Genomic DNA, 23,423 nt, shown 5'->3' with positions numbered 1-23,423 from the left:
CTAAATATAAAGAAACTAAAAGCTATAATTTGGAATCTGCAGGAAGTTAAAAGTAGCTTAATTAACATACGAGTCAGACGATCCTTAACTTCTGACTGACCTTCCCAATCACACTTTATTTCAGAAAGAAATGATACCCTGAAGAGCAATTAAAATCTCATTGTTCACTTTAACAGCAATTAGACTGAGATTTGCTAGTGAGCGTCTCCTGATACTGCTTGTTGAGTCTGAAACTGTGGCTGGATGGTATTCTCTACAGTCTGTACCCTATGAACATAACAATTAGCAGCCGGAGTAGGTCAGTCAGCCCCTCGAGCCTGCTCGGCCATTCAGTAAGATCATGGCTGATCTTTGACCTCAACTCTACTTAATGGAAGCCGCGGTTCAGTGGGTAGCACTCTCGCCTCTGAGCCAGAAGGTTGTGGGTTTGAGTCCCAGGGACTTGAGCACGAAAAAAAAATCTAGGCTGACACTCCAGTGCAGTGCTGAGGGAGTGCTGCACTGTCGGAGGTGCCATCTTTTGGTTGAGACATTAAACCAGGCCCCGGCTGCTCTCTCAAGTGGACATAAAAGATCCCATGGCACTATTTCGAAGAAGAGCAGGGGAGTTATCCGTGGTATCCTGGCCAATATTTATCCCTCAATCAACATAACAAAAAACAGATTAGCTGGTCATTATCACATTGCTGTTTGTGGGAGCTTGTGTGCACATTGGCTGCCGCGTTTCCCACATTACAACAGTGACTGCACTCCATTTTATTGGCTGTAAAGCGCTTTGTGACATCTGATGGTCATGAAAGGTGCTATATAAATCCAAGTCTTTCCCGCCCGATCCCCATTTCCCTTGATTCCCTTATAGTGAAAAAACCTATCTATCTCAGTCTTGACCTTACAAAGTTCCTTACAAAGCAAGTAAATGTATCGAACGGAACTGCCGTCAGCACCCAAATGTAGTGTATGGGATTGCTGACCGCAGCTAAAAGTACTGAACTGCTTTTGAATGTACTGTACAAATTTTTATATGAATAAAGTATATTTTGAAATTAAAAAAAATCTCAGTCTTGAATATCGCAGCACCTCGCTTGTCAGCTTAAGCCCATAAAGAACAACCAGTTATAAACTGATCTCATAAAACCAAACAATCATGTAGATTTTTGCATTATCCCCCATGAAATAAGAATGATTTCCTTAGATACTGGAAACATGCTGAGGGAGTGCTGCATTGTAGGAAGTGCCATCATTTGGATACGATGTTTAACCAAGGTCCCATTTGCCTGTTCAGGTGGGTGTAAAAAGGGAGCAGGGAGTTCTCCCAGTTTCTCGGCTACATTCATCTCTCAACCAACATCACCTAAACAAGTTGATGAGTCATTTGCTGTTTGTGGGACTTTGCTGAGCGCAAATTGGCTGCCGTGTTTGCCTCGATATCCGTAACTACACTGCAAAAGTCATTCATTTGCTGTGAAATGCATTGGAACATCCCGAGGACATTAAAGTGACTATGTAAATAGAACAACATGAATTTATTTAGCACCTTTAACGTAAAACATCCCAAGGCACTAAGCCAAAGAAGGGGACATAAGGACAGGTGGCCAAATGCTTGGTCAAAGAGGTAAGTTTTAAGGAGTGTCTTAAAGGTGGAGACTCAACAGTTTTGGAGGGAATTCCAGACCTTTAGCCTGAGCAAAGTTCAGATGTACTGGAGGCGAGGGTGATGTGTCAGCTGTGGCTCAGTTGGTAGCACCCTCGCCTCGAAATCAGAAGGTTGTGGGTTCAAGTCCCAGAATGGAGCACGAAAAACCTAGGCTGACACTCCAGCGCAGTACTGAGGGAGTGCTGCACTGTTGGAGGTGCTGTCTTTCAGATGAGACGTTAAACCCATGCCCCATCTGCTCTCTCAGATGGATGTAAAAGATCTCATGGCAGTATTTCGAAGAGCAGGGAAGTTATCCCTGGTGTCCTGGCCAATATTTATCCCTCAATTAACATCACAAAAAAAAATAGATTATCTGGTCGTTATCACATTGCTGTTTGTGGGAGCTTGCTGTGCACAAATTGGCTGCCACGTTTCGTACATTACAACAGTGACAACACTTGAAAAAGTACATCTGTAAAGCGCTTTGGGACATCTGGTGGTTGAGAAAGGCGCTATATAAATGCAAGTCTTTATTTTTAGCAAGTACAAATTTCTTTTAATGAAATCCAATGGGCAATTCTTTACCCAGAGAGTGCTGAGAATGTGGAACTCGCTACACAGGGCGTGCTGAAGCAAATAGTATGGATGCATTTAAAGGGAGGCTAGACCAACATATGAGGGAGAAGAGAACAGAGGGTTATGACGATTTAGATGGGAGAAGGTTCGAGTGGAACATAAACGCCGGCATAGACTGGTTGGGCCGAATGGCCTGTTTCTGTGCTGTATATCTTATGTAATTAAAATTCTCAGCATTCAGCAAAAGAGATGCACAGTGGGAAATGGAAGGCAAAATCATTTGCTTCATGAGAAAACGCATTTGCTATGCAGTACGAATAACTAAATTGAGTTCCCTCCCCCAACAATTAGAAAAAGAAATCTCTCAGTCATCAGATATCCCCGCTGTTGGCAGGAATCGTCACCTCCTTGTGTAAAAACCCTGAATGGGCAGTCTGCACAAATCCTTTCCTGGCTACATTGACAGCAGCAATCACTGTCGCCTCGATGCTTTTTGCCTCTTGTGAGAGGAACGCTGCCAACAAGTTTCAATAATGATCCCATTAGACATGGACACAACCAAGAAGCTTCATCTCCTGTTCATGTTTGAGATGAATGTGGTCAGTTTTCGGACTTGTGTAACTCATGAATTTCCACTGTGTGCTGTTTGTATTGGGCGGTTGGGATGACCTGCCTCTGTTGGCCCCTTTAACAAAGCCATTAACAACCTTCCGAAAATAGCAAATACAGGAGTCCACCCAAACTGGTCGGTATTCTGGAAGAAGTAAGGCCATTATAATGTTTAGACGAGGTGATTTTCTCCCCTAATAATCCGTGAAATAAGTCTCAAAATCACCTGGGAACGTACCGATCATGTTACTCTCAGCCAACAATAAATAGAAGCCATTTTATTACTTTTTGTGGAAATGAATCTGAAATTCTTTATTCTGGTGGTAACATTCTGGGCTTTTATTCATATAGAGATCAACAAGCACAGGGCTAGAAATTGCCCTTTGCCCCGATTGGGGGCAGTAATCTCCCGGGCCCAGAAGTCCCGCCTCCAATGCGCAATTGGGCCACACGCCCCTCAAAGGCGCTATCTCCAGCGCTCCGCTTCCTTTGCGGGGCGCTGCCGGGTCGGTAGTATGGCGCTGAGTCCAGTGCCGCGTGGAGCAAGGCAGCGCTAAACGGCTCGGCGTAGGGCTAACGCCCCTTCCCTTCCATTAAAGGGGAGGGTCGCTGCGCACTTCTGCATGGCCGTTGGGTGGCCGTCACTGGGCCACCAGGGTTGCGATTGACTGGGCCAGCAGCCCGGCACCCAAAGCAGAGTGCCGGGCTACACGCCGGCACAAGGGTGGCACCCTCTCCTCGGAGTCAGAAGGTTGGCGGTTCAAGTCCCACTCCAGAGACCTGAGCACATAAATCTAGGCTGACACTCCAGTGCGGTACTGAGGGAGTGCTGCACTGTCGGAGGTGCCGTCTTTCGGATGAGACGTTAAACCGAGGCCCTGTCTGCCCTCTCAGGTGAAAGTAAAAAATCCCACTGCACTGTTTCGAAGAAGAGCAGGGGAGCTATCCTCGACGTCCTGGCCAATATGTATCCCTCAATTAACATCACAAAAACAGATTATCTGGTTATTATCACGTTGCTGTTTGTGGCAGCTTGCTGTGTGCAAATTAGCTGCCGCGTTTCCCACATTACAACAGTGACTACACTCCAAAAGTGCTTCACTGCATATAAAGCGCTTTGGGATGTCCGGTGGTCGTGAAAGACGCTATATAAATGCAAGTCTTACTTTCATTTTTCAGTTGTATAAGGCAGCTCACCACCATCTTCTCCAGGGCAATTAGGGATGGGCAATAAATGCTGGCCTTGCCAGTGATGCCCACATCCTGTGAACAAATAAAAAAAAGAAAGGGGTCCTGAAGTATGCAGAGATGGAAGATTTTTAAGATATTATAGACAACAATGATTGTCATGTTGTGCCTGTTACTACATTATCTTTCAGAATGATACTGATTTATATTGGTCATGAACAAAGAGGTGGCTTATAAACAGACAATCTGCAAGTGATAGTTGCAACCACAGCCCATGCACATCAATGTTTCTGTGGACTGATCGACCTGGCATGTCTTGTGTTCTTTCTCTTGCTCAGCAAATGAACGAGGTTTTGCCTTGCGATTGCAGGTTTTGGCTGGCAGGTTCTCAGAAGCCAGTGAAGAACTGTACACCTTTAATACACTCTCTGTTCTTACACCTCTCGCATCCAAATCACCAGCACTCGTAGAATAGGGCACAAAATGTCTCCTGCTTCCTGCTTCAGAAGTGTGTCAAATAGTTTACGATTCTATAACTCTCCTCCTGCCGCCCCTCCCCCCCCCCCCGCACAAGGTCACACGCTGTAAGAACTGTCATCGCTTTAAAGGAAAATTATTGTACAACGCATAAATCAGCAGAAACCTGAGCCTCTGTCGCTGTTAGGTTAGGCTAAAGCAACCCTCTGTAGCAAATCCTACATTTTCTGGTTGTCCTAGTATGGGCATCAAATGCTGGAGAACAATCACAGAAACTGGACAGATTTTATTTTTTATTACCACTTTTTAAAAAAAATGATATTTCTTATTTTCCTCTTGGCATTTCATCTCACACTCTAAGTCACCCCAGATGAGAGTATGGACGTGTAGCCTGCTCCTGGCTCACTGCTAATGTTGGTCTTATTACTGGTTGTGAAGAAGTAAATGTCAGAGGCCTGAGGTGGCTGACCATGAAACATTTCCTTGCGTCTTGAAAGAAAGTGCCCGATGCCCACCTTACGCCTCCCAACTGTGGCACAACTCAGAGTGATTGAGGAGACGGAGGGGTTAGATTACAAGGAGCGATTAAGTAAATTGGGCATTGTAATGTATTTGCTTCATGGGTTCTTTGCTTAAGAATTCATCGCAACACATTATTATTAAGAACTAGTTGGTTTATTAACAAAGCTTTAGCAATCACACTACACATTACCAGTTCATCCACCAGGTTCACAACTGCACCTCATCATGGATGACCTAGACCCAACTGACTGGGGTTTTATTGAGTCATGTGAACATCACGTGACTGGCTAAGCCACTCACAATGCACCAGCTCTACAACTATTTTAATTGAACCTGTAAATCAAATGCCCCCTTTTTAAAGGGACACTAAAACCAACAAATAAACAAATTAACATTTGGCAATCAACTTAAAATTTGGTTGCCGGGGGTGATGATGCACTCCAGTCCCTCTGGCACCCACCTCTCGCGGAAGGCCACGAGCGTACCGGTGGACACCGCGTGCTCCATCTCCAGGGACACCCTGACTCGGAGCATACTCACAGGTGCATACATTACAGGCATGTACTCACTGAAAAAGAGAAGGTGGAGAGAAGGGTGATATGATTGCTGTTATTAGGATTCTAAAGGCACCAGATAATGTAGTCATTAACAAGCAGTTTCACCTTGTCCAATACCATAGAACCAGCGGGCACGTCCTGTGCTTGAAGAGAAGGTCATTTCAAAACCAATCTGTAGAAACAATAAGGGAACGAGTGGTCAATCTATGGAACAGAATCCCTAGAGAGACATTTGAAACCGTCAGTATTGATTTATTCATGTGCAAAATTAGGTAGGTTTCTTTCAGGAAATAATAATTTGAGACATGCCATGTGGTGTGTGTAGTGGGCTTGGGAGGAACAGGTGACTTTGGGCCTGTGGTTGCCAAAGCTCTCCACCACTGGGGATTGTCATGTATCCTACATGGCTACTGTTGATACTATCACAAGATGTGCCACCAGAAGGCACAGCAGTGGGAGACTTGTAGGTTACCTGTACAGGTGTGCCTGGCCTGGTATAAAAGGCAGGCCACCAGGTGTGATCCTCACTCTGGAGTTAGCAAATAAAGGACTACGGTCACTACAGTTCAAGTACAACACACTGCCTCGTGGAGTCATTATTAGAGCATCTAAGGACACAACAAGGGTTTCCTCACCTTATGTCTGAGTCTGTTGTGGACTCATTGATAGAGACTGCTACGATTCATCAGCAACTGCATTATTGTTGTAGCATGTGACTACCAGGATGGTTGCTCGCTCCCCCCTCTGCCCCTTCAACCTGCCCATATCCGGTTTTAATGGAGAAGGTTTGTGGGGAAAGGGGTTGGCCAACCCACTCTCAGGAGAGATGTAGAATCATAGAACCATGGAGCTTTACAGCACGGAAAGAGGCTGTTTCGGCCCATCGTGTCCGAGCAGGCCAACAAGAAGCTATCCAGCCTAATCCCACTTTCCAGCTCTTGGTCTGTAACCCTGCAGGTTACGGCACTTCAAGTGCATCCAATTACTTTTTAACTGTGGTGAGGGTTTCTGCCTCTACCACCCTTTCAGGCAGTGAGTTACAGACCCCCATAACCCTCTGCGTGAAGAAATTTCCCCTCAAATCCCCTCTAAACCTGCTACCAATTGCTTTCAATTTATGCACCCTGGTTGTTGACCCCGCTGCTAAGGGAAATAGGCCCTTTCTATTCACTATATCTAGGCCCCTCATAGTATTATACACCTCAATGAGGTCTCCCCTTAGCCTCCTCTGTTCCAAGGGGAAAAAAAACAGCCTATCCAATCTGTCCTCATAGCTAAGATTCTCCACTCCCGGCAATATCCTTGTAAATCTTCTCTGTACCCTCTCCAGTGCAATCACGTCCTTCCTGTAACATAGAAACATAGAAAATAGGTGCAGGAGTAGGCCATTCAGCCCTTCTAGCCTGCACCGCCATTCAATGAGTTCATGGCTGAACATGAAACTTCAGTACCCCATTCCTGCTTTCTCGCCATACCCCTTGATCCCCCTAGTAGTAAGGACCTCATCTAACTCCTTTTTGAATATATTTAGTGAATTGGCCTCAACAACTTTCTGTGGTAGAGAATTCCACAGGTTCACCACTCTCTGGGTGAAGAAGTTCCTCCGCATCTCGGTCCTAAATGGCTTACCCCTTATCCTTAGACTGTGACCTCTGGTTCTGGACTTCCCCAACATTGGGAACATTCTTCCTGCATCTAACCTGTCTAACCCCGTCAGAATTTTAAATGTTTCTATGAGGTCCCCTCTCATTCTTCTGAACTCCAGTGAATACAAGCCCAGTTGATCCAGTCTTTCTTGATAGGTCAGTCCCGCCATCCCGGGAATCAGTCTGGTGAACCTTCGCTGTACTCCCTCAATAGCAAGAATGTCCTTCCTCAGGTTAGGAGACCAAAACTGTACACAATACTCCAGGTGTGGCCTCACCAATGCCCTGTACAACTGTAGCAACACCTCCCTGCCCCTGTACTCAAATCCCCTTGCTATGAAGGCCAACATGCCATTTGCTTTCTTAACCGCCTGCTGCACCTGCACGCAGTACTCCAGTTGTGGCCTAACCAGTGTTTTATACAGTTCAAGCATAACCCCCGTGCTCTTATAATCTATGCCTCGGCCAATAAAGGCAAGCATTCCGTATGCCTTCTTAACCACCTTATCTACCTGGCCTGCTACATTCAGGGATCTATGGACATGCACTCCGAGGTCCCTTTATTCCTCTACACTTCTCAGTGTCCTACCATTTATTGGGTATTCCCTTTCCTTGTTAGTCCTCCCCAACTGCCTTACCTCACACTTCTCCGGATTAAATTCCATTTGCCACTGCTCTGACCAGTTGATTGATGTCTTCCTGCAGCCCGCAGCTTTCTTCTTCATTATCAACCACACAGTCGATTTTAGTATCATCTGGAGACTTCTTAATCATACCCCCATATTCAAGTCTAGATCATTGATGTAGATCACAAAAAGCGAGGGACCTAGTACTGAGCCCCGTGGACCCCACTGGAAATATCCTCCCAGTCACGAAAACACCCATCAACCGTGTCGGTCAATAAAATATTCTAAGGAGGTTGCGTGCCTCCATTTTAACTTCATTTTTTAATTTATTTTTTAACAGTTGCATGTTTCAGTTGTGTGTCCCAAACATTTGTTTGGAGAAAGGTTAGACAAGCAAGAAATATCAATCCGCTTTAAATGGGTCTAGTTTAGGAGCAACACAGTCTACTTCATGTTTCTGCACAAAAAGAGGAATCAGTGGGAAACGGGAACGTACTGTGCACACAGCGGAAGTAAAAGAAAACTAGCACCTGATCTCGCCCGCCTAAGGTGGCTGATTGATAAGAATGCTTGGAAGTAGAAAAGGCCATTTGGCCCATCAATCGTGCTCCATGGTTACTTGAGTCTCAATCGTGGAGTCACCCTCTTCTTCCCTCATCTCATACATCCGGACATATGAAAAAGAAAGTCAGTTAAAGTCCAACTGGGCCATCGAGCCCATTCTCTATTGTCATGGTTTCACTTCTTCATTACTGTGGAAAATACTGCAGACATGTCGCATATACGGGACAACAAGTCACAACGGAACCGGACGCGATAATCACATTAACATCAAAAGCAAACAAACGGAAAGTCAAAGACCGCCAACCTTCATAGGGTGCATAATCAGGTCAAAGAAAACATGAGCTGCCTTGTGACTACCACAATATGTTCTGGAAGACTGTGGCCTCAGATATGAGTCACCCTGTTATGTATCCCTTGGGAGCACTGTATAAAGCTGGTCACCCACACGGCATCTGCACTCTGGAGTCTAATTAAAGGAGCTAAGGTCACACTTGCTCATTGCTCACAGTACTCAGTTTCATCCTTTATTATGAACGTAACAATGGGCGACGAGGTAACGAACAACCGCGCGAAAATGGAAAGAACTGTTGGTATCCTGGAGAAATTCTCAGAAGGGGATGATTGGGAGGCCTTCATGGAGAGACTCGACCAATACTTCGTGGCCGATGAGCTGGAAGGGGACGAGAACGCTGCCAAACGAAGGACGATCCTCCTAACTGTCTGTGGGGCAACAACCTATGGCCTCATGAAGAATCTTCTAGCTCCAGTAAAACCAACAACCAAATCCTGTGAAGAATTGTGTACGCCGGTCCGGGAGCACCTAAATCCGAAAGAAAGCGTTTTGATGGCGACGTATCGGTTCTACACGTGTGCATTTACAGGGTGAAAAAAATGCACCAGTATTTGTTTGGTCTCAAGTTTGAGCTTGAAACTGACCATAAGCAACTCATATCACTATTCTCAGAGAGCAAAGGGATTAACACCAATGCCTCTGCCCGCATCCAAAGATGGGCTCTCCCGCTGTCGGCATACAGCTATGTAATCTGCCACAGACCAGGCACAGAGAACTGCGCTGATGCTCTCAGTCGGCTACCATTGCCCACCACCGGGGTGGAAATGGCACAGCCTGCAGACTTGCTCATGATGATGGATACATTCGAAAACGAAAAGTCACCCGTTACGGCCCGCCAGATCAGGACCTGGACCAGCCAGGATCCTTTACTGTCCCTGGTAAAAAACTGTGTCCTCCATGGGAGCTGGTCCAGTGTCCCAGCAGAGATGCAGGAAGAGATTAAACCGTTCCACAAGCGCAAAGACAAAATATCCTTGCAGGCGGACTGTCTTTTGTGGGGTAATCACGTGGTCTTTCCCAAGAAAAGCGAAGAAACGTTCATACGTGACCTACAGAGCACCCACCCAGGCATTGTAATGATGAAAGCCATAGCCAGGTGCCATGTGTAGTGGCCCGGCATCGACTCAGATTTAGAGTCATGTGTGCGCCAGTGCAACACTTGCTCTCAACTGAGCAATGCACCCAGAGAGGCACCGCTAAGTTTGTGGTCGTGGCCCTCCAAACCGTGGTCGAGGATCAACGTTGACTATGTGGCCCATTTCTAGGCAAAATGTTCTGGGTTGTCGTGGATGCTTATTGAAAATGGATTGAAGGTGTAATAATGTCTGTAAGCACGCCCACCGCCACCATCGAAAGCCTACCAGCCATATTTGCCACACACGGCCTGCCTGATGACAATGGGCTGTGTTTCACCAGTGCTGAATTCAAGGAATTCATGACCCGCAATGGGATCAAGCACGTCACATCTGCCCCGTTCAAGCCCGCACCTAAAGGCCAGGCAGAACGGGCAGTTCAGTCCATCAAGCAAAGCTTGAAACGCGTGTCAGAAGGCTTCCTGCAGACCCGACTGTCCCGAGTTCTGCTTAGCTACCGCACCAGACCCCACTCGCTCACCAGGGTTCCCCCAGCCGAGCTGCTCATGAAAAGGGCGCTCAAAACAAGGCTCTCTCTTGTCCACCCTGATCTCTATGATCACGTTGAGGGCAGGCGGCATCAACAAAGTATGTACCATGATCGCGCTATTTTGTCACGCGATATTGAAATCAATGACCCTGTGTTTGTACTCAATTATGGGCATGGTCCCAAATGGCTCACTGGCACATTCATAGCCAAAGAAGGGAGTAGGGTGTTTCAGGTCAAATTGGCCAATGGACTAATGTACAGAAAGCATTTGGACCAAATCAAATTGCGGTTCACTAACAGCTAAGAGCAACCCGAAGAGGACACTACCAACTTCGACCCTCCAACACATACACAAGTGGCAACCGACATCATGGTTGACCACAAAGCCAAACTCACCAGCCCCAGCAGCCCGGCAAGGCCTGCATTTGTACCGAGACGATCGACAAGGGAGCAAAAAGCCCCAGATCGTCTCACCCTGTGAATAAGTGTACTATTGACTTTATGAGGGAGTGATGTTATGTATTTAACCCTTGGCAACCTGTATCACACCACCACCAGAGGGCCTACCTGTTGGAGTCCCAAGGGATCCCAGCATCCCTTGGGAGCACTGTATATAAGCAGGTCACCCACGAGGTACCGGCTCTCTGGAGTCTAATTAAAGGAACTAAGGTCACACTTGCTCATAGAACATAGAAACATAGAAAATAGGTGCAGGAGTAGGCCATTCGGCCCTTCTAGCCTGCACCGCCATTCAATGAGTTCATGGCTGAACATCCAACTTCAGTACCCCATTCCTGCTTTCTCGCCATACCCCTTGATCCCCCTAGTAGTAAGCACTACATCTAACACCTTTTTGAATATATTTAGTGAATTGGCCTCAACAACTCTCTGTGGTAGAGAATTCCACAGGTTCACCACTCTCTGGGTGAAGAAGTTTCTCCTCATCTCGGTCCTAAATGGCTTACCCCTTATCCTTAGACTGTGACCCCTGGTTCTGGACTTCCCCAACATTGGGAACATTCTTCCTGCATCCAACCTGTCTAAACCCGTTAGAATTTTAAACGTTTCTATGAGATCCTCTCTCATTCTTCTGAACTCCAGTGAATACAAGCCCAGTTGATCCAGTCTTTCTTGATATGTCAGTCCCGCCATCCCAGAAATCAGTCTGGTGAACCTTCGCTGCACTCCCTCAATAGCAAGAATGTCCTTCCTCAAGTTAGGAGACCAAAACTGTACACAATACTCCAGGTGTGGCCTCACCAAGGCCCTGTACAACTGTAGTAATACCCCCCTGCCCCTGTACTCAAATCCCCTCGCTATGAAGGCCAACATGCCATTGCTCACAGTACTCACTTTCATCCTTTATTATGAGCATAACACACCCCATGGGCAGGTTGGGGCATGTAGACTAAGTCTAAGAATTATATAAATGTAGAGAGAAAAGGCTAGTCAACCAGAGAGAACCTTGGAGCAATACCTCGAGAAGCAGGGACCTTAAGTTAGGAACTTGAAGCGGGACACCAGAACGGAGACTGATCACCTCTGTTTAAACGGGTAATATAGTACAGAAGGTGTGAGGCTTGTGTGGTTTGCTTGTCTGTATTTCACTATTTGCTATTAAAGTTTTTCACTGGAATAGATGGGACTTGTTTCAATTATTCTCGACACTGAACCATAGGTGTTGTAGTACAGTGGTGAACTACTGGTCAATCTGACACTCAGTTCACAAAGTCACAGCCAAAATATTGCAACAATTACCTTCATCCGGCCTTTTGTCCAACACACACCGCCCAGCTGATATGATCACCTGCGAGAGGCAAAGGAACACCAGAGAAGAACCAATGGGCCAATTTAGGAAAAAAAAGTTTGAAAAATTCCTCTCCAACCTCCAAAGGCAATCAAACAAGTTCCAGACGTGCGCAGTGACTGGGAGACACATTTCCTAATACCCACCTACCATCAGTTATATTGGCTACTCTCAGAACCCCTCCAGCTCTCTTTGGAACCCATGCAGTGAATCGCTATGCTGGCAACTTGCTCCGAGATCAACAACTCTGTGAAAAGTACAATCTCCCAATATCTAATGCCTGTTCTGTGCTTATATAGCTTATATTTATATCCCCTTATCCTTCGTTATCTATCTAGCTCACATAGCCTATCTGTCATGTATCCTACTTGGGAACTGTTTGCACTATTACAAGGTGTGTCACCAGAGGGCACAGCAGTGAGAGACTTGTAGGTTACCTGTACAGGTGTGCCTGGCCTAGTATAAAAGGCAGGCCACCAGATGTGATCCTCACTCTGGAGTTATCAATAAAGGACTAAGGTCACTACAGTTCAAGCACAACATATTGCCTCGTGGAGTCATTATCAGAGCATCTAAAGACATAACACTATCCACATGGACTGGGTCTAATCCTTTCATTATTTTAAAGACCTCAATCAAATCTCCTTGAACTGCGCGCTGTTCCAGCATAACAAGCCCCAGCTCTCTCAGCCTATCGTGGTAACTGAGGGCCATTAAACTAGTATCAATCTAGTGGTCTTCCTCTCAACCTTTTCCAGGGCCTCCAAATTATCCAGAATTGAATCATTGGCTCTCCAGATGCCGGGGGAGGTAAAAGGGTTACATCAGTTGTTGAGAGACTGAATGTTGCATTTGCTGTGATCCTCTTTTTTTTTAGCTGTAGAATTCCCTCTCCACCTCTTCGCCTTTAGCTGCTGCTGAAAACATACCGCCATATAATCCACCATGTTTTTTTTTTAATTAATTCACGGGATTTGAGCATAGCTGGCAAGGCCAGCATTTATTGCCACCCCTAATTGCCCTTGAGAAGGTGATGGTGAGCCACCTTCTTGAACCGCTGCAGTCCATGAGTTGAAGGGACTCCCACCGACATTCCCTTTAAGCTGTGTGGCCGCAGGCTCTGCAGGTCCCGTGCAGCCGGTGAGCCAGCTTTTAAATAGAAAATCCACGTACGTGCCCCAAAAAATTAGAGGGAACATTGACTCCCACAGTGCTGTTGGGGAGGGAGTTCCAGGATTTTGACTCAGCGACGATGAAGGAACGGCCGATATATTTCCAAGTCACGATGGTGTGTGACTTGCAGTGGGTGCTGTTCCCATGCGCCTGCTATCCTTGTCCTTCTAGGTGGAAGATGTTGCGGGTTTGGGAGGTGCTGTTGAATGTGAGGGGACCAAAACTGGAAACAGCAATCTAGATGCGACTTGATGCCTTGTACAGAGTCAGAATAGTATTTCTTGTTTTGTAATTAATTGTCCTAACACTCCATTTTGTTTTGCAATAGCATCGTGATATTGGTCATGGACCTTCATTGACTTGTGCACTATAATCCATATAATCATGGCAGAGGTGCGGCGAATGTTTGTCGCGGAGGAGCGGCGAGAGATCGTGGCGGAGGTACGGCGAATGAGGGTACAGGGCCCAGAAGAGGCGAGGGCCCAGGGGCAGCACGGGCCAGCCCACACGGCTATGTGTGCGCACTAGGTCCGTGCAGCAGAGCACGTCTCCAGTCATCCTGGTTCAACCCTTGCCACTGGACAAAGACCTAGCTCTGCCAAGCCCGTGTGGTGGCTGGTGTGCAACGGTCACCAAACGTTAAAAAAATCCACGCACAGGCATCTTCCACCCCCTCAATTGGAGTTCAGGACTGGAACATCGGGTCCTACATTGAAACACCTGTGAACTCTCGTGGAAGCAAGTCATCCTCGTTCGAGGGATCACCTATGATGATGATGATCCATAGGTGCATCTCCCATTCAGCAGTCTCATCTTTTTCTATTTTTTTTATTTTTCAGAGAGGACATTTTATTTAACTCACTCAACATGCTGCAATTTGGCTGTCCATCAACAGTGTTCACATTTCAAAAGTGTATAGGTATGGGAATTAATTTATTAACCAATTTTCTAGTGTGCTGATCTGCTTCCTTCTGCTATTGTAGAGTGTAAACAGTTAACCATCAGTTATGGTATCTGTGGAATGTTTATTGATAACCATCACCACTATATTGCATCTCTAATAAAGCGAAAAATGTCAATCATTCATTTACCATAAAAAGAATCAGCACATAACCATAGTGGTTTAATCGGCTTGTTTGTGCTTTGGTGTGCAACAGCCACTAAACCAATCACAAGTGTGATATTTCATAGAAATTCACTTCTCAAAAGCTTACATTTCTACCAGAGCACAAATGCAGAGTTCTGCTATCTTTTCCAACCCACGTTTTTTTTCTGGAAACGCAGAGAAGAAGAGAGAAACAAATTTCAGTCCGTGATGTTTGAAAGAGTTCCATTTGCATGCCTTCAACTTACAAGTATAAATATCATGTTATACAGTGTAATACAGTGGACCCTTTTTAAGCTGAATCTGTAACAATTCCAGTAAATAATATGATGTGTTTCCTGGAAATGCAGCAGAGCAATGTTCAGTCCCAAACATTGCAACAAAGCTGAATCTCAGTGGGGAACAGGGCCGTACAGAGAAGACAAAAGATTCTTCATTGTGGGTTCTTCATGTGGCCTCAGCAAGGATCAGTCACCTGATTCTTTTCAGCAAATCTTCATTTTTCTCCTCTTGCGGAATGGCGATCGTTCCAACAACGGCTTCAAAGCCAGCATTGTTTATTGGGCAAATGGCCAGAAAAAGAGAAGATTGCATGAGTGAGGTTAACATAAACTCTCTTAGCCCCAGCTGGTCAGCAGCCTGGCAGATGGTTTCACATGTGTCTGCCACGTCATCTACAAGAATGGCCACTCGGCTTTTCACTCCACCAATGAGTACCGTTCTATCCACCTCATTTGCCTTCTGTCATTTCTGCTCCTGTGAGGATGCTCACAGGGTTGTAGAGCTGTTGCCACCCTGTGCGGAGGGGTGCGGGTAGGTCCGAAGGCCTCCTCGTAGGACTGTTCCTGGGCACGGCCAAGGGTGGCCATCAGCCGGTCCAGGCAGCGGGCGGTCGAGGGGGTCGTTCAGCCCGACTGCCTGCCTCTCTTCCGCGCTTACATCCGAGCCAGGGTGTCCCTGGAGATGGAGCACGTGGTGTCCACCGGTATTCCGCGAGAGGTGGGCACCGGAGGGACTGGAGTGCATCATCACCCCCGGCAACCAAATTTTAATTTGATTTTATATGTTTTAAAGTTTAATTTGTTTTTATTGCCGGTTTTAGTGTCCACCCAGTCAGGGGGCAGTTGTATAATTTGCCTCTTGCTGCCCTAAAAAAAACCACAAAAAAAAAACACAAAAAACCCCCCCAAGGAAACAAAAAGGGCATCTGAAAAGTGTTTGGAGTTCCCCCCCCCCCCCCACCCCCCGCCACCTTTAATAAGAGGGCACTTGATTTAATTGTTTTTGCAACAAAAAGAGTTGTAAAGCTGTTGCCATTAACCGGTCCAGGCAGCAGACGATCGAGGAGGTCGTTCAGCCCGACTGCCTGCCTCTCTTCCGCGGTTACATCCGAGCCAGGGTGTCCCTGGAGATGGAGCACACGGTGTCCACCAATACGCTCGCCGCCTTCCGCAAGAGGTGGGCGCCGGAGGGACTGGAGTGCATCATCACCCCAGGCAACCAAATGTTAATTTGATTTTATATGTTTTAAAGTTTAATTTGTTTTATTGCCGGGTTTTAGTGTCCCCTCATTTTTGCCAGGGGGCACTTGTATAATTTGTGGTTTTAGTGGCCAAAAAACCCACCAAAAAACCCCCCCCAAAAAAAGGGCACTTGAAAACTGTTTGGAGTATGTGTGTGTCCCCCTCCTTTAATAAGGGGGCACTTGATTTAATGTTTATTTATTGTTCTCTCAAAATAGTTGTAGAGCTGTTGCGGCAGGTCAGAAGGCCTCCTCGTGGGCCTGCTCCTGGGCATGGCCAAGGTGGCCATCAACGGTCCAGGCAGCGGGCGGTCGAGGGGGTCGTTCAGCCGGTCTGCCTGCCTCTCTTCCGCGGTTACACCCGAGCCAGGGTGTCGCTGGAGATGGAGCACACGGTGTCCACCGGTACGCTCGCGGCCTTCCGCAAGAGGTGGGCACCGGAGGGACTGGAGTGCATCATTTTAACCGGGAACAGAATTTTAATTTGATTTGATTTGATTTGATTTGACAAAGGTTCCCTTTATGTTGAATTGTTAATTTGTGTTTTTGGTGCTCTCAAAAAAAAACAAGAGGGCACTTGAATGAAAGTTTCTGGAGTGTAACCCCCCCCCCCACTTTTAATCAGGGGGCACTTGATTATTGTTCTACTTAAAATAGTTGTAGAGCTGTTGAGTTGGGAGTGGCTAAACCAGTCACGTGATGTTCACAAAACTCAATAAAACCCCAGCCAGTTGGGTTCAGGGGATCCACGATGAGGTATGCAATTGTGAGCCTGGTGGATGAACTGGTAATGTGCAGGATGATTGTTAAACCTTTGTTAATAAACCAACTAGTTCATAATAGCAACGTGTTGCTATGAATTCTTAAGCAAAGAACCCATGAAGCAAATACATTACACCTCCCTCCTTTCTTTGTGGATCAACAACTTTATATAGCGCCTTTAACATCCCACAGGAGCATTATTAAACAAAATTTGACACCGAGCCACATAACCAGACATTAGGACAGGTGACCAAATGCTTGGTCAAAGAGGTAGGATTTATGCAGCCTTTTAAAGGAGGAGAGAGAGATAGAGAGACAGAGAGGCTTGGGGAGAGAATTCTAGAGCTTAAAAAAAGAGGATCAGAGCCAAAAAACTGTAGGGCCAGCAGTTCTAATAAATTGTTCAATTTTAATAGGGCTTTTGATGCTGTTCCAACCTTGTCTCCTAAAAGCCTCCTTTTAAGAAAAAAATTAAGATTTGCATTTCTATAGCGCCTTTCACGACCACCAGATGTCCCAAAGCACTTTGCAGCCAATGAAGTACTTTTGGAGTGCAGTCACTGTTGTAATGTGGGAAGAAAATGGCAGCGAACAGCAATGGATCCCAGTCCTGTCCACACAGCCAGGTAGACCATGACTGGAGGCTCAAAGGCACATGGGGCAACGTGAGCCAAGGGGACACAGGTGGTCGGAGTCTGGACCCGACTGAAATAGCCTGACCGAGCCTTTACACACCGCCAGCGTCACACAGCCCGATAGACGGTTCAGAGTTTGATGCTGGTGTGATTTTTGTTGTAGTTGTTGCTTTGTTACCTCTGCTGATGAGACCAGTGAGCTGTGCTCGAAAAAATCTAAGAGACTGCCTGACAGCTAAAAAATCTTTCAATAAAATACCACTCGACTCACCGATAAAGCAGTATTTTTGCCGAGGGTTCTGCCGCCTGGGCTGTGCTCAGTTCATTGATGTGGTTAAGAAATTGCACAAAGACCAATTCAAAATATTGTTCAGTCACAACTTCCTTCAGCAAACAGCAAATTGTGCAATAATTAAGCTAATTAGCATGATGTGCAATAGCTCGTTTCAACTGCGTAGCATTACTCATACAGTATTACATAATCTGTAACCACTATTGAAGCCTCTAACGAACACAGCTGTTATGACATTCTATAATCTAGGAGTCATACAGCACTGTAGAAAAATGCATGTGGTGCAGAAGAACATGAGAACATAAGGAATAGGAGCAGGAGTAGGCCATTTGGCCCCTCGAGCCTGCTTCACCATTCAATAAGATCATGGCTGATCTGATCCTGGCTTCAACTCCACTTCCCTGCCCACTCCCCATAACCCTTCACTCCCTTTATCGTTCAAAAATCTGTCTATCTCCGCCTTAAATATATTCAATGACCCAGCCCCCACAGCTCTCTGGGGCAGAGAATTCCACAGATTTACAACCCTCGGAGAGAAGAAATTCTTTTGTTATTTCCCTGATGGGGAGGACTATGATATGCTGCTATGTAACATGCTTTCTGTCTATCTAATGACGTTAAATTTAATGCAATAAATTCTGGAGATTTTTTTTTCCAGCTATGTCTTATTATTTGTTCTTTCTGATAAAGTCTGCCTGAGCAATTCGCTGTTCGCAGCTGACAGGGCGGACGAGATTTGTCCTCCTACCAACGCCAACTCTATATCCTTCTTGTATTGATTCAAGAGTCTGGTTACTGTAAACTCACTCGGGTGAAACAGGATCCATCTTTATTCCAGCCCGAGAGTGCCAGTGTGACAAAGACACCCAGCTTATATACAGGTGGCCAAGCACACATGCCACATGTGTACAGTCCGATGACCTCCGACCGCTGCGCCCTCTGGTGTCTGGTGACCCCCAAGCATTAATACATAACAACATCCCCCTTTCAAAATCTTAACAACAGTCTTTTTACAAATTAAGATGGTCTGGGCTTTCCTCTCACGAGTTGGTCGTCTCAGTTCAACTTTGGCTCTTGGCGAGCGTTCTGAGTCCGTTGAGACTGAGGGCTGAGTAGCCGATCTGATGGGAGTGGCCATGATCACATCAGAGACTGAAGGTTCAGAGTCAGTGATGTTGCCAGAGTCCTCTGATGAGTGAACAATGGTTGGTTGGTCACTGACTGCATCTTCCTCACTCGGTTCCAGTTCATCAGTGTGCCGCAGTTTAATCTGGCCAAGGTGTTTCCTGCATGTTTGCCCATTCTTGAGCACGATAATAAACACTCTGTTACCCTCTTTGGCCGTAACAGTGCCGGCGATCCATTTTGGACCTTGACCATAGTTCAGTACATAAACCGGATCATTGACCGAGATGTCACGTGACACGGCAGCACGATCATGACACCATTACTGACTTTGACGTCTGCTTTCAACACGATCATTCAAATCAGGATGAACAAGAGAAAGCCTGGTCTTGAGATTTCTCTTCCTCAGTAGTTCAGCAGGAGGAACCCCAGTAAGCGTATGAGGTCTTGACCTGTAACTGAGCAATATACATGACAACCGTCTCTGCAGTGAGCCCTGAGTTACAGGTTTCATACTTTGCTTGATCGTTTGAATGGCACACTCTGCTTGACCATTAGAAGCAGGTTTGACTGGAGCTGATCTCACATGTCTGATGCCGTTGAGTTTCATGAACTCCTGGAACTCAAGACTTGTGAAGCAAGATCTGTTGTCGCTCACAATAATGTCAGGCAAACCTGATACAAAGGCTCTCAATGGTAGTTGTAGACGTGCTGGATGACATAATAACACACTCTATCCACTTAGAATATGCATCTACTACGACAAAAAACATCTTTCCTTGGAACGGGTCCGCAAAATCAATGTGGATCCTCGTGCATGGTTTGGATGGCCACGACCAAAGATTCAGCGGAGATTCTGCTGGTACTTTACTTAGCTGCATGCAAGTATTGCGCTGATGCAAGCATGATTCCAGATCCGAGTTAATTCCAGGCCACCATACATGAGACCTAGCAATGTACTTCATCATGACAATACCAGGATGAGTGCTATGAAGTTTACGTACAAATTTTTCTCTACCTTTCTTCGGCATGATTACACAGTAAACAGACTGACTGAATGGACAGCTCATCCTTGCGACAGTTGTAAGGTTTTGTCTCCTCACGCATCTCCATAGGTATGGCAAACCAATCAAAACTGAGTACACACTGTTTCACAACCAATAAAATAGGGTCATGGCTGGTCCAGATCCCAACTTGTTGAGCAGTGACAGGAGTTCCTTCACTCTCAAAAGCATCCATTACTAACAGTAGATCTGCAGGTTGAGGCATCTCCATCTCAGTTGTGGATAAGGGCAGATGACTCAGTGCACCGGCACAATTCTTAGTGCCAGGTCTGTGACGGATGACGTAATCATAGGCAGACAATGTCGGTGCCCACCTTTGAATGCGGGACGATGCATTGGTATTGATACCTTTGTTTTCCGCAAACAATGAAATGAGTGGCTTGTGTTCCATTTCTAGTTTAAAAACAAAGACCAAACAGGTATTGGTGCATTTTTTTACCCCATACACACAGGCCAAAGCTTCTTTCTCTACCATACTGTAAGCTCTTTCCGCTTTAGACAGACTTCTCGAAGCATAAGCAACAGGTTGTAGCTTGCCCGATTCATTTGCTTGTTGGAGTACGCAGCCAACCCCATATGATGAAGCATCATAGGCCAATACAAGACGCTTACATGGATCATAATAAACAAGCAACTTGTTTGAACATAGCAGATTCTTGGCTTTCTCAAGGGCTCTATCTTGAGACGCACCCGAGACCCAGTTGTCGCCTTTTCTTCGTAACATATTATAAGAGAAAAATTTGGCATTAGGGGTACCAGCGGGACAAGGGTTAAAGTGCTGGTTCCTGTACCGACCCATAAGGAGGTAAAGGTAAAAGGCCTCTCTTTGGCCTTGTACATTCCAGTACCAAGACTCCAGAAGTTATTAATTCAACATGTACCAGGACATTAGATAATATTCCGACAGGATACGATGTGAGAACCTAAACAGACATTGATAAGACCTTGCGAAGAGGCTCGAGGCAGACTCACGGGCACCAAGGAGAATCCGCAAATTCTAACCTAATGATATCATTCTGGGTACGGTCTAAGATGGTCACAAGATCATGACCTGTCACTCCGAGCTCATGGTCTGTCAATCCAAAGTAGCACCGATAAGGTAGTCCAATTAGAGATCTAGGGAGGTCTTGACCGGGAGCGGAGGGGTTTTTGAAATGTATAAAAGATGTATGATTGTGCTGTTCGGGGAGCATCTCCACTCACAGGCGGCTGTGATGAGAGGTGTTCCCAGACGTTCGTAATAAAAGATCGTTATACCTTGCCATTCGTCTCTGTCTGCTAACTTCGAGAACTGCTACGCGGGTTGGGGCGAGCATCGACCCTCTATATCAGGGGGCCCGCTCGTGGGAGGAGAAGCCTTCCCAATTCCCCCGACGCACATGCAATGGCTCTAGTAAAGTGCTCAATCTGGGTAAGAAATTACCGAAGTAGTTGAGTAGCCCAAGGAACGAACGCAGCTCCGTCACATTCTGAGGTCTGGGTGCATTTTTGACGGCCTCGGTTTTCGAATCAGTGGGCCTGATGCCATCAGCAGCAATCTTCCTCCCGAGGAATTCGACTACAGGTGCCATGAATGCATACTTCGAACGTTTCAGCCTGAGTCCCACTTTATCCAGACGCTGTAGGACTTCTTCAAGATTGTTCAGATGTTCAGCAGTGTCGCGACCTGTGACCAGAATGTCATCTTGAAACACGACAGTTCTAGGAACGGACTTCAGTAAACTCTTCATATTCCTCTGAAATATGGCTGCAGCCAAACGAATCCCAAAAGGACACCTGTTGTAGATGAACAGTCCTTTATGGGTGTTGATGCAGGTGAGTTTCTTTGAAGTGTTGACAAGCTCCTGGGTCATATAGTCCGATGCCAGATCCAGTTTAGTGAACTACTTTCCACCAGCTAGCATGGTGAACAGGTCATCAGCCCTCGGTAACGGATACTGATCCTGTTTCGAAAATCGGTTAATCATAACCTTGTAGTCTCCACAAATCCTGATAGTGCCATCACTCTTCAACGCAGAAACAATGGGACGAGCCCACTCATTAAACTCAACCGGTGATATGATCCCTTCACGCTGGTGTCTGTCAAGCTCAATTTCAACCTTCTCCCTCATTATGTACGGAACAGACCGAGCTTTGTGATAGACAGGCTTTGCATTGGAGTCCAGGTGAATCTGCACCTTTGCTCCTGTAAAATTACCAATGCCCAGTTCAAACAAAGAAGGAAACGTTTTCAATACTTGAGCACACAAAGTATCATTCACCGAGGACAACATCTTGACATCATTCCAGTTCAGCTTGATTTTCTCGAGCCAATTCCTGCCGAACAGCGTTGGACCATTACCTGGGATAATCTATAATGGTAGTTCATGAACCACACCGTCACATGACACCTCGATTGCTGCACTGCCGAGCACCGGTATGAGTTCCTTAGTGTAAGTACACAACCTGACATTGACTGGACTCAGCTTCGGTTTCGCAGCCTTAGTGTCCCACAACTTGTCGAATGTCCTTTGGCTCATTATCGACTGGCTCACAACCGTGTCCAGCTCCATTGATATAGGCACGCCATTCAGCTTCACATTAACGACTATCGGCTAGCTCTTGCTCAGGAACGAATACAGTCCATTCACTTCCTCCTTGGGTTGCGTATCCGGGCCATCACTGAACTGGTCCCCATCAACAATGTGGTGAGCTGCACCACACTTGCTCCGTTGTGGACACATCCTGTGACGATGCCCCACTTTCGAACATCCATTTCATGAGTATTGTCTAAACCGACACTGATGAGGCCGATGATTGCCCCCACAACGCCAACAGGGTGAAATCTGGATCGAACCAGTTGGCTGGCTCTGAGCAACGGCAGCTCTGCCCGAAGACGACGCCATCTTGTTTATAGTACTTGCCGTAGAACTCCGACTCGTCGATGATACCTGCCTCAAATTATCATCCGTCGTGATGCATGCCTGGGCAGTCGCGATGGTCTTTTTCAAATCCAGCGTCTCTGCAGCCAACAGCTTCCTGAGGATCGCATCATGGCTGATGCCTATCACGAAGACATCACGTAGCATGTCTTCCAGCATGTTCCTGAACTTACACGGCTCAGCAAGACATCGCAGGTCAGCGACAAATCACGACACGACCAGTCCCTCAGCACGAACATGCGTGTAGAAACGGTAGTGTGATATGATGATCCCCTCTTTTGGCTTCAGATGGTTACCCACCAACGTACACAATTCCTCGTACCCTTTTTCCACCGGACGTACAGACGAGAAAAGATTCTTCATGAGGCTGTAAATTTTCAGACCACAAACGATAAGGAGAACTGCCCTGCGCTTAACTGCGTCGGCCTCTGCCTGCATGTCGTTGGCCACAAAATACTGATCCAGGTGGTCGACAAAATCCACCCAATCCTCACCCTCCACGAATCTCTCCAGGATTCCAACAGTGCCCATTGTGCATGCAAAGGTTCTTAAATTACCTCGTCGCCAATTGTAATGACTCAAGAGTCTGGTTACTGTAAACTCACTCAGGCGCAACCTGATCCATCTTTATTCCAGCCCAA

At 46.3% G+C, this 23,423-nt stretch overlaps 1 pseudogene; it reads right to left on the bottom strand.

Moving 5' to 3' along the window:
- Window positions 1–2,583: 2,583 nt before the first annotated feature.
- On the bottom strand, window positions 2,584–23,021 carry LOC139279055 (ribose-phosphate pyrophosphokinase 2-like; annotated as a pseudogene).
- Between the last annotated feature and the right edge of the window lie 402 nt (window positions 23,022–23,423).

The sequence above is a fragment of the Pristiophorus japonicus genome, chromosome 13 (assembly GCF_044704955.1).
Source record: "Pristiophorus japonicus isolate sPriJap1 chromosome 13, sPriJap1.hap1, whole genome shotgun sequence".
NCBI classification, from domain to species: Eukaryota; Metazoa; Chordata; class Chondrichthyes; family Pristiophoridae; genus Pristiophorus; species Pristiophorus japonicus.
This window is presented reverse-complemented; position numbering and strand designations above follow the sequence as displayed.